General features: G+C 45.3%; 1 pseudogene; it reads right to left on the reverse strand.

Moving 5' to 3' along the window:
* Positions 1-4,467: 4,467 nt before the first annotated feature.
* Positions 4,468-5,985, reverse strand: LOC124983396 (T-complex protein 1 subunit beta-like; annotated as a pseudogene).
* Positions 5,986-12,338: the final 6,353 nt, after the last annotated feature.

Here is a 12,338-nt window from a genome sequence, read left to right on the forward strand (position 1 = left end):
CAGTGTGACCAAGTTAACAAAGGTGTCGCAGACCAGTGTGACCAAGTTAACAAAGGTGTCGCAGACCAGTGTGACGAAGTTAACAAAGGTGTCGCAGACCAGTGTGACGAAGTTAACAAAGGTGTCGCAGACCAGTGTGACCAAGTTAACAAAGGTGTCGCAGACCAGTGTGACCAAGTTAACAAAGGTGTCGCAGACCAGTGTGACCAAGTTAACAAAGGTGTCGCAGACCAGTGTGACCAAGTTAACAAAGGTGTCGCACAGATGGTGCATGTCAAAGGCTCTCTGAACTGCTTCTCCTTAGGCAAAGGTTTTCTTCAACGCCCCTAAAGTTATGACTGTCATCTCCAAAAATGGATAGCAGACCCGTTTGTCACCCTGGGAATGAGAGTTGCTTAGAAGTGTGGCCCAGCAGAAAGCTCTGCAGGGTGGTGGCCGTCAAGGCAGGTCCTCCCGCTGGGCGAGCCCTCAACCCATCCCCCGCACCCTCCCTGTCATCTCCCGGCAGGCAGGCGGGCGGGCGGGAGAGGGCAAGGGCCTGAAGTCACTTTAGATTTTCTTTATTGAAATTGTAAAACTGTTTTCAGCCGTTTGAGGATCATCACTGAGGTTTACGCCTGTCTTACCTGCAGACTCTGAGTGGCAAGATTGGTTTTTAATCCTCTCACAGCTGTTTAGCTGGGTTCTCTTGTGAGGCTCTGTCAGAGTCCTTTCTGTGATGAGCTCCTCATTGACATTAACTGCCGCCAAAATGAAAACCACAGAAGCTGCAGAAGGATATTCATCCAGATGACAAAACTCTCCAAACTGGTTTTTACCTACAGAGCAGGCCTGGAGGGAACCGCTCCTGAAGACGTTTCTCTTTTGCTTGAAGAGGAAGGCAGTCTGAGGAATTCTAACTCTGAGTCATAGGACTAGAAAGGGCCTTCAGAAGTGACCTGACCCAACCCCAAGGGTTTTAAAGAAACGAGGATTAAATTGTGCAGGGCGTAACTGTTCTCTCTTACAAGATCTTTAAAACCCAGTGATGGCATTAGTACCTTCATGTGAAAAACAAGAAAGACTTCAACAAGGTGGCTTGCTTTCTCTGGCCATTTGATGTCTTCTACCATGTTTTTCTTTTTTTTCTTTTGTGATGCTGGGGATTGAACCCAGGGCCTTGTGCCTGCGAGGAAAGCACTCTATCCACTGAGCTACATCCCCAGCCCCAACTGAGCTATATCCTCATCCCCTACCATGTCATGCTGAGTAAGAAGACCCTTACCAGATGCTAGGACCGTGCTTTAGTACTTTCTAGCCTCTAAAACTATAAGAAATAATTTTTTTATCTGTATTAAAAAAAAATCTTTAAAGACTGAGATTCTCCTAGGAGCTAACATTTCCTGAGGATGCATGCTAGGCAGGCTAGCAGCTGGGTGCACAACGATGCCACAGGGTATTGTGTATGCTACATACCACTTCCATTTTAAAGATGAGAAAACAGGCTGAGCGATTCCAAGTGACTTTACACAGGTAAGTGATAGAAGGCCATCTGCTTGCAGACCCATGCTGTGTCCGTCCTCTGTCACTCAGCTGGTTTTCACCCATCCGTCCATGCCTCCACCCGCCCATCCATCAGGAATAGTTACTGATTCCCTACATGAAGCTTAAATCTAGTAAGAGGAAGAGAGTCAATAAAAAACACAAATACACAATGTTTTGGATGGTGATAATGGCTAAGAAGAAAAATAAAGCAAAGTTCTTATAAGCCAATTACTTTTCACCCTTGTTTTAAACCAACATCTTTTCTCCTGTCCCTCTGTGAGGCTCAGCCCTGGGCCGAGGCAGATGGCGAGGTAACTGGGAGTGACAACAGTCTATTTAAGACAGTAGGTCCCTCATAAGCTCTTCTTGTTTGAGACCCACGCTGTCATATTCAAATTGCATTAAGCATGTTAAGAAAAAAAATGGGCAAGCAGAATAAAGTGTTCTTGTGGTCCTGGCTGATTAGGGGATCTTCTTCACAGCACCAAGGTAGATTCAGAACACTTCCCGATAGGATTCTGATTTGACACCTGAAAGGAGAACACAGTATTCTCTTCAGAAAGCCCAGGACTTGAGGTTCACCAAGACAAAGTAGGAAGGACTGAGTTTCAGTCTTGACTTTGGCATGTCTGGGCTGTTCCCTGTGACCTTTCTCAAACCATTTCCTCATTTTTCAGATGAGATCGGGCGCATTCACGGTGGCACGGCAGTCGACTATTTTCCTCTGTTTTTTCAAATGAAGTACTGTAATGGCCATTCCATCCCACAGGGGTGTGGTAAAGGTGCCATGAGGTTACATAAATAAAAGATCTCTACCAACCGTGAAGTGCTGTCATCACTAGTAATCCATGTGCAAATAGATTCTCTAACGGAAAGAAGGGGCCAGCTTTGCAGAGAACGACAACTATCTGGTCTAAGGAGAAATTCTATTCGACATGAAGTCAGTCGATGTTAAGATCTTACTTACAATGACATACTAGGGAACCTATTGCTGTATAACAAGCCAGGCCAACATTCACAACAAGCTGGGTGTGGTGGCATATGGTCTGTAATCCCAGCTACTTGGAAGGCTGAGGCAGGAGAATTCCAAGTTCAAGACCAGTCTGGGCAACTTAGCAAGACCCTGTCTCAAATTTTTAAAAAATATAATAAAAAGGGCTGGGGATGTAGCTCAGTAGTAACGCGCTGCTGGGTTCAAACCCCAGTACCACAAAAACAAGCAAGCAAACACACACCAAAGAAACAAACAAAAAAAGCCTTACACCAACAATTTATTATTCCTTTCAATTCTGTGTGCTGACCAGAGGCACATCACTGGTCTCCCTGAAGTTCATATCTGTGGTTATAGACAATGAGGCTGGCGTGGCTGGATGGTCACTTGTCATGTGGCCCCACTTGCCTGTCTGAGGATTGGGCCTCTCTCTCTATGTGGTGGTTTGACTTCAAGGAGGACTGGGCTTCTTTCCATGATGATTTCAAAGTAGCAAGAGGGTAAGAAGGAAGGCTGCAAGGCCTTGGGAAGCCAAGGTTCAGGAAGCATATGATATCTGAACTCTTTTGGTCAAAGCAAGTCACAAGGTTGCCTAGAGTTGAAGAGAGAGAAAATGAACTCTAGTTCTTTTTTTTTTAAGGATTGGGATTGAACCCAGGGGCACTTAATCAGTGAGCCACACCCCCAGTCCTTTTTTAATATTTTATTTAGAGACAGGGTCTCACTAAGTTGCTTAGGGCCTCACTAATTTGCCAAGGCTGACCTTGAACTTGCAATCCTCCTGCCTCAGCCTCTGGAGTCGTTGAGATTACAGGCGTGCACACCCGGCTAAACTCTAGTCCTTGAATTGAACCCAGGGATGCTGAACCACTGAGCCACAACCCTAGCCCTTTTAAAAATATTTAGAGACAGGGTGTCACTGAGTTGCTTAGGGCCTTGCTAAGTTGCAGAGGTTGGTTTTGAACTTGCAATCCTCCTGCTTCAGCCTCCCAAGCTGCTGGGATTGCCTGGCAGGTCATGCGTTCTTGGCAGGAACATGACAGAGGCTGTGCTGGGCTCCTCTCAGCGCCTCACACTAGGGATGGGACTCGTCCCACCATTGGTGATGTTCAGCTTGGTCACCCAGTCCTGTCGTTGGACTGCCAGGTCTCTCTACTTTAAATCCGCCCTTTGTAACTGGTTAGTGTTGGTGGTGGAGAGTGGTGTGCTAGCATTATGCCAGTACCCTGTTCTTTATCGAACTTATGCCAACTATTCATTCCTGTCTGTGTCACCTCCAGGGGTTGCCAAATGCTGATTCTCGATTTCCTTGGTTGGCATTCTCCTGTACAGAAGAACTTTTCCTCCTTTCTCATGAATGGATAAATTCAGCTGTATCAGTGTGGACTCATTCTGTGGGTTGTAATCTATTTATGAAATGACTTATTTATTTACTTTTTTGTAGCACTGAGGATTGAAACCAGAGGTTTTCTACCCCTGGGCAATATCCCCAGCCCTTCTTCTTTTTTTTTTTTTTTTTCCCTCCGATTTTTAAAATTTATTTTTATCGTAAACAAATGGGATACATATTGTTTTTCCTCCAATTTTGATAAAGGTTTTACTAAGTTGCCAAAGCTGGCCTTGAACTTGAAATCCTCCTGCCTCATCCTCCCAAGTAGCTAGGATTTTAGGCTGGTTTAGTGTTGTTATTTATTTATTTATTACTTTTTTAAATTGTTCAAAATTTTAATGCACGCTATGAGAAATGAACTTGTAAATCAACTGAATTATATGGAAAATGAAATAGCAAATAAATTAGACCCATGTTAAAACAGAAGGTCAGCTAATGTCGGAACTTACGGATATAATGGGCACAGACAGCCATCGAATCCACAGTATCTTCAAAAGGTTGAAGGCTTTTGAATAGAATTTTGCTATGAACTGGTCCAGAGATCAACAGCATGTGGGAATGCTTAACAGGGATGGTGATCAGGGACGTGATCCTTGGTCCTGCTTGGATGATGTTGTCCACATGTAGAATCACCTCTGCTGCTTCCGCTGGACTCAAAAGAACTTGTCGCTTCACTTGGAAGCTTTCTGTGATGGCCAACATTGCCATATCTCCCATGGCACCTTCCTTCATGTCCAGTTCAACAGTTACATTGCCTTCACTGTGAGCAGCTCGGAGCTGTGCCACCAGATCTGCACCGTCACAGCCTGCAACGTCAGCTAGGATGGCTGGCAACACTCAGTGCGTTAGCAGAAGACTCCATTGCAAAGCGCCTTTGCCTGGTGTTCTGTGGGCAAGCTGTGCCAAGCCTGGGCCATCAGCATTTCAGAACAGCCGCCTCCACGAGCTGTTCTAGAATCCTTCACAGTTTGGGCAAGAACACAAAGAGCATCATGCAAAGATCCTTCTGCTTCATCTGAAATTTGTTGAGCGGTGCCACATAAAAACCAGGGTACAGGGCTCACCAAGGGCAACCCAGGAGAGCAAAGGCGCTTGTCTTCTCCAATAAATTTGCAACTCCCAAGCTTCCCCAGTTCTAGGTGATCAAAGGTAGAAGCAATTTCTCCACCTGTAACAAGGGCCAGACACTTCACTCCTGCAAACCTGCATGCTCAGTAGCCATGACACTGGTAGCACCAAAGAGCTGTTCAGGAGAAGTAGGAATTCATTGCCTGTTAATAAAGCAGTTTATTCCATGCTTAAGAACACGTTCAGCTTTCTCCTCCTTTTTTTCCTTTTCTGCAAGTTCAATTTCTGCAACCTTTGCTGTTGAATCAATTCTGACCCAGGAACCAAATATCTTTATTTTATCTGTATTCATTCCAGTACTTGCAATAAGAATTTTTGCATTTTCAATTTGTTTCGGTTGATTTACTCCATTTTTTTTTTTATCCAATAGGAAGCCTTCATCTAAATAAGAATCTGCCAGACTCCCTCCTAGCTTCTTAATGACATGAATCGCCTCCAAATTACCAGAACCTTTCAGCCCGAGAAGAACTTCTACAGCTAATTTTGGAAAGTGATCTTTGTGATGAGTAAGAAGTTTTGAGGATAACGTCATTCCCACAGTATTCATTAGATCTTGGCGGAACTTGGTCAGAACCGTGATCAATGGTAGAACTCAACAGCGCCTCTTTCACAGTCTTTGTGGCTTCTCTCCTACCTGTGATGAGGGTCTTCAGTAATTTACCACGAAAACAGTGCCCTCGCCAACTTCATCATCTCGAACCCTTGACAGAGCAACTAAAACCTGAGCTGCTGAGTTGTCGACACCAATATTTTTTAGAATAGTGGCACCATCATTGGTTACCATAAGAGAGGTATCTTGTCTGCTTATTAAAAGAATTTTGTCCTTGTCCTCGGGTCCCAATGTGCTTTTTACCAAATCTCCAATGGCGATGGCACCAATAAGTGTCTCTGTTCTCTCTTCATCAGCTCAGGCCTTGAAGAGGTTGATAGGGGCCAGGGAAAGGGATGCCATGGTTCCCAGGAGTCTGGCTGCAAACAAACCCCTCACAGCTTGCACCCGGCAGCCAGCAGGGTAGAGGAAGCTGGAAATGATGACAACCTCGTTATTTATTTTTGATGTTTAATTTGAACAGGGGAACCCCTTTGGTATGGTTTAGATATGAGGTATCCCCCAAAAGCTTTTGTGTGAGATAGATACTAGAAGAATGTTCTGAGGTCGAACACGAGCGTTGTGACATAAATCAGTGGATTAGCCACTGATAAGCATTAGCAGGGTGGTCATTGTGGGTGAGTGGGGTGTGGCTGGAGGAGCCGATCACTGGGCGTGTCCTTAGGGCTCGCATTTTGTCCTCAATGAGCAGAGCTTTGTTCTCTACTTTCTGATTGCCATGTCCTGAGCTGCTTTCCTCCTCCACACCTTTCTGCCGGAATGGGCCCGGGGCAAGAGAATTGGCCATCTACAGACCGAGACTTCTGAAACTGTGAGCCAAACAACTTTTCCTTCTCCAAGTTGTTCTTGTCAGGTCTTTCAGTCACAGATGCAAAAAGGCCGACTAAATCCCCCTTCAAACTGGTTCTGTTCGATGGGTCCCACCGTTCACTGAGCGTTTCATTATTTCCTTGGTTAAGAAGGTGTCCCTGGCCTTTGCTTTCCGTCTATCGCATGCATACATGCACACACGCGTGCACACACACACACACTGGCTTAACAAGGATGATTTCCATGAACCCCATGAATGATATGGAAACTACTATATACATTTTTCTAAGAAATGGTGCATTTTTCTGGGAAAGAGTCTACTTAGCTATGATTAGATCCTTGTAGAAGATCCTCGACCTAAAGACGTTTAACAACCCATGATTACCATCTCCAGGAACTCCTGGCCATTCTTTCAGAGCTACCATTCATCAGGCTTCTAATGACAGGGCAGTTTTGAAGGGCTTTGGCCCTCTTGCTCTTTCAATTACTTCCAACCTTCTAGAAAATGCTCAATTAACGTTGACTATGAAGATTATTTAGGGAAGAGTCTCATGCACTGGTGCTAGACCCTTCAGGGTCTGAGTTCTGAATATTCTAGTGGAATTTCCACTGCAGAGTGTTATAGGACTTATTAAAATAACAGAACCCTAAGTGCTTCAGCCTCTTCCCCATGACTGGCATGGCCGATTCTTTGAAGTACAATGGGAAATATACACTGTTCCAGTACCCCCATACCTGAGGTGATCTTCCTCTCTGTCCTGAAAAACCACAGCATGCATTGTTTCATCTCCAGTGAGTCATGAATTGCTTCTGGCATTCATTCGCTGTGCTGATTATGTACTGAAAGCTCTAATTTCAGGAGCAGGCTTGCTTTTATATTTTAACTGTAAGGCATTGTCAGATGTAAGAAAAGCTTTCAACCGAAAGGAAGAACCCTTTACTTTACTCTGGCTCCAACTCTTCAGCAATGTGCTGTGTGAGGCCAGACAAGTTACTGGAGGTCTCTGTCCTCACGAATGGATTGATGCTGTCATTGAGGGAGTGGCTGAGCAATCCACGTAGGAAGAGAGCAGGTCTGTTTTGGCTCACGGACTTGGAGGTTTCTGTGATTGGTCAGACTCACTGCTTCTGGGCCTGTGGTGAGGCAGCACATCATGGTGGAGTGTGAATTGGAGAAAAGCCGTTTGCCTCATGCTGGGTTGTGAAAGAGACAGGAAGAGACCCGGTCTCCGATCTCGCCTTCAAGGGCACACCCCCAATGACCCGAATGCCTCACCTCTTAAAGTTTCTACTGTCTCCCTAAAGTGCCAACCCAGACCAAGCCTTTAACACATGGGTTTTGGGGGGACACTCCAGACCTAAGTTATAGAAGGGGTGCAGCACTCTTCTTGCTTATGCGCGTGCCCACCCTGTGGCCCCCTGCCTTCCGCCACAGGATGGTACGTCAAGAGGGCCCTTGTTTGGGACTCCCGAGTCTCCAGAGCTATAACAAATGGACCTCTGTTCCCTATGGATGACCCAGTCTCCCATAGTCTGTTAGAGCAACCATGAAATGGATGAAGACAAGTTTGACCTATTGCTTGTTTTTGTAAAAAAAGTTTTATCGGAACACAGCCATGCTCATTGCTTTCCACTTTGTCTACAGCTACTTTTGTACTTCAGTGGACTTTTATATCAACAGTCAAATAAAACCAAGGCACTGTTAGTTAAAAAGAGAAGAATCGATATTGAAAAGGCAAGGTGGCCATGGGGCCCCGCCCCTGGAGATTGTGTTCTAGCTGGAGTAGGGCCCAGAATTTTAGTTTCCCAAGACCCCTGTGGGATTCTGATGACCAACCAGGTTTGGGAACCACTGGCCTAGGAGTGGATGAGTCATGGGTTGTAGAGAGAGAAGAGATAAGAGGCAAGGGTACAAGGGGCAGGAATAAGACAAGGACTCATCTGCATATATCTTAGCCAGCTCTCATCAGCTCTGGAACTCCCCGTATATGCATGGAGAGTAAGAGAGATAAAAAGCAGTTGATAGCAGGAAAAATAACGTATTTCACCACATAATTATTGCCACTGCCTTAACGTATATTCATGAGCATTCCATGCATCCTAACCCTGCCCCATGGTTGCAAGTATTATGCAGTGAAATGTGGTATATTAAGAGTTTCACATTACTGTAACAAAATGCCTGATATAATTAACTAAGAGGAAAGGTTTAGCTGGGTGCCATGGCACAGGCCTGTAACCCCAGATATTTGAGAGGCTAAGGCTGGAGCATTGCAAGCCTGGGCAACTTAGTGAGACCTAGTCTCAGAACTAAATAAAAAGGTTGGGTGTGGTGGCACACACCTGTAATCCCAGCAGTTCAAGAGGTTGAGGCAGGAGGATCATGAGTTCAAAGCCAGCCTCAGGTGCTGGAGCTGTAGCTCAGTGGTAGAGCACTTGCCTCCCATGCCTAGCATTAAAAAAAAGTCACCTCAACAATTTAGCAAGGCCCTAAGCAACTTGGCGAGACCCTGTCTCTAAATAAAATATAAAAATAGGCTGGGGATGTGGCTCAGTGGTCAAGTACCCTGGGTTCAAAAAAAGAATTAAGTAAAAAGGGCAGGAGGTGTACCTCGGGGTGGAGCCCTGGCTAGTATACACGAGGCCCTGCACCCAGCAGCACCCCTGCCTTGGAAAAGAGAGGTTTATCTTGGCTTGGCAGTTTCAGTCCGCGGTTGATCCGCCCTATTGCTTTTGGACCATGGTGGGAGGGAGCACGGGCAGAGGAAACCACTCACCTCATGGAAGGTATGAAGCCAAAAGAAGAAAGAGGAATAGGAGGGGTCCTTTGAGGTAACACCGAGGGACTTAAGACCTCCCACCAGACCCCACCTCAAACTTTTCTACCACTTCCTAGAAGTACCGGGTTGGGGACTGAACCTTCAACACAGGGACCCATGGGGACGCTTTCCAGAGCACAGCAAACTCTCTAAAGCCAACTTCTAAACTGCTCTGCCGATGCCCACTGTCAGCACCCTCCAGTCACACGTTCTTAACACAAGTGTAATGACTTGTGATTGATTACTTCTTGCTAACTCGGACAATGTGTCCATGAGTCTTGTAAGAGGCAGAGTGTCACATGTCACATGTAATTTGCAGTAACAACTAAAATCTCAGCGGCTTAGGATGAAAAGGCTTTTCCCTTCTGGTTTAGGCTTTATGTTCATCAAGCGTTTTCTAGATGGGAGCTTTGCTCATCAGGGTCACTCAGGGACCTCTGACTGCTTGGGCTCCACCTCTGCCTGGGCTTCCATGGCTTCAGAGGCAGGGGGACAGAACATGTGCCACATTCATTGACCAGGGTCAAGCGTACACCCATGTTTGAGTACAATGGGGTGTGGGGTGGAGTCTTATGGAAGGAGAAGCTGTGAATATTTGTCACATTGATTAGGTGAAGCAACCCTTGATCTCCGAGGTGTTTCGGAGTTCAGCCTGAGTTATCTGGATGATGATGATGATGGTGATGATGATGATGATGGTGATGACGATAATTTGGTAGTGGGTATTGAACCCAGTAACGTTGTACCTCTGAGCTACAACCCATCCCTTTTCAAAATTTTATTTCGAGACAGGGTTTCACTAAGTTGTCCGAACTGGCCCTGAATCTGTGATCATCCTGCCTCAGCCTCCTGAGTCTCTGGAATTACAGATATGCACCACCACATCCATCTGGATACTTTTTTACTCAGCTTAAAAATTCTGAATAAGGAAGGTCTTGACTCTTTCCTTCTCAAAGTTTGCAGAGCTAATCTGGGGGTGACTTTGAGGCTCCCAAAAGAAAAATAATGTATTTCTTCAGTCAGTTCAAGAGAGTGCTTGCTTGGCTGAGCTAAAGACTGAAACATTTTATAGCAGATGTTTTAAAGATTCAACTTTCCTTCACTTTCCAAACATTTTGTGACTGGCCAAATCACTTTGGAAAAATGACTTTGATCTTTTTTATTTTCTTGTGTATTTTCTGCCTTTGCTAAGGTGAACTGTGCTGCTGGTTAAATAAATGGGACCAAGTTGAAAGGGAAAAGCCACAATGAAGGATACTGAGTGTAGGCATGAGGAGGAAGTCATGAGAAGGAAGTTGGAGAGTGTACAGAACGGAGCATGAGCTTTTGAGTATTCTTCCACTCAAATTCTGACTTGGCCACTTTCTCTTGCATGACCAAGAAAGTCATGAGTTGCAGCCTCTCCGCTAGTTCCCTCGCCCCTGGACTAGGAACACTTCTGGTTCAGCTAGAGATGTTTCCCAAGGCCTCCCACTTAGAAGGTGCTGGAGAAATGCTAGGTGTTGGTCTTAAAGAAAGCAATGAAAATGGCAGGTCCAGAAATGGTGAAGTGACAGTGGCTTCAGATGTTCTGAATCTGGTGGCTTCTCTGCCTGGCATTTTGCCTTTCACAGACCTGTTTGTACTTCTGTAAAATGTGGAGCCGCCACATGAGTCACCGTCATGGTTGCATAAAACCTCCTTGTGATCCATTTGCTGGAGGGCTGGGTTCAGTCCAACAGAAAAGTACCAAGGTCTGCTCATGATGTACCTAATAAACACACGGACTCACAGTGATCCTTCTGTTTCATGTGGACGAGGGGCACGGAGGCAGCCAGGCGTGGCGGGTTTTGCCGTAGTTGTGACCTGCCTCATTCAGATTGGCTGAGTAGGGCTCCGAGTAGCCATAGGTGCTGTGGCTAAGCACATATTTCTCAGAATGCACACTCTGAGGGCACTGTACTCCCAATGGGTCTATTCTCTTTCCAAGCACATCAAGAAATCCAAGATGGTGGATTTTTTCCCAAGATCTTGACAGATGTAGCAAAGTACAAATATTTCAAGAACATTCTTTACCTGAACCTGCACTGCAAGTTGAGCTTCCAGGGGATTTCACTGGGTTTGTGCTGACATGAAAGCTTCAAGGGCACGGATCATTGGCAATTGCACGGACATTACATTGAGGAGTGCATGTTCTTCCAACAGTTGGGAGGAAAACATTTCCTGTCTTAGGGTGGGCAGGTGAAGAGGAAAGCACATGCAAATGAGATTAGCGTCTACTTCTTAGAATTGTTTTGAGGATAAAGTGAGTTATGCGTAAGAGGCTAAGTCCACTGCCTGCACTAATTGCTGTGTAAAGCTAGCTATTGTTGTTTTCATTAAAACTGCCCAAGGATACTACTGAGACTCACCCTCAGCTAATCACTAAATCCAACGGTTCTTTCTCAGATCTCCTTTACTCTGCAGCATTGAATGAGGTCGATGTTGTAATTTGTGGTACTTGCATGTACTTCTGAGTTTATGGTTTATAATGATTTATGTATCTGTTCCCTTTGAGCCTTGAGGGCTGGAACCATATCACCAGGCCCACATCAATACAGAGCCTGGCGGCCAGCAGTGCTCAGGAATTGCTAACCAGTGAACCACAAAGAGAAAGATGGTTGTTTGCTGCTGTGACCTCACCTCGGCCTCTCTTTATACCCTAAGGTCCATACAGAGTCATCGGCTCTTCTTTCTTTATGCTGGTTCTCTTGGAAATGCTCTGAAACTGAATGTTCCATTTGGGTCTTCTCTTTTAACTCCTGGAATCCTGAAACCCCTTGAATTTAACCTGTCCAACTACAAAGTCATGATCTATTTGGAATCAAATTTTCTCAGCACTTCTTTCTTGTTGAGAGGGAAGTTATCCTTTCCAAAGCCCTGGTACAAAATTGTGACTTCACCGTTAACTCTTCTTTCCATACTTAAAAAGAAAAACAACATCTTATTACTGTGTCAGCCAGGAATCTTTGGTTGTGAGAAAACAAAATTCAAAACTAGGTTAAACACAAAGAAAAATTTTCCCACCAGGTGGGGTGCATGTCTGTGAAT

Source organism: Sciurus carolinensis, chromosome 4, assembly GCF_902686445.1.
Source record: "Sciurus carolinensis chromosome 4, mSciCar1.2, whole genome shotgun sequence".
Classification (NCBI taxonomy): domain Eukaryota; kingdom Metazoa; phylum Chordata; class Mammalia; order Rodentia; family Sciuridae; genus Sciurus; species Sciurus carolinensis.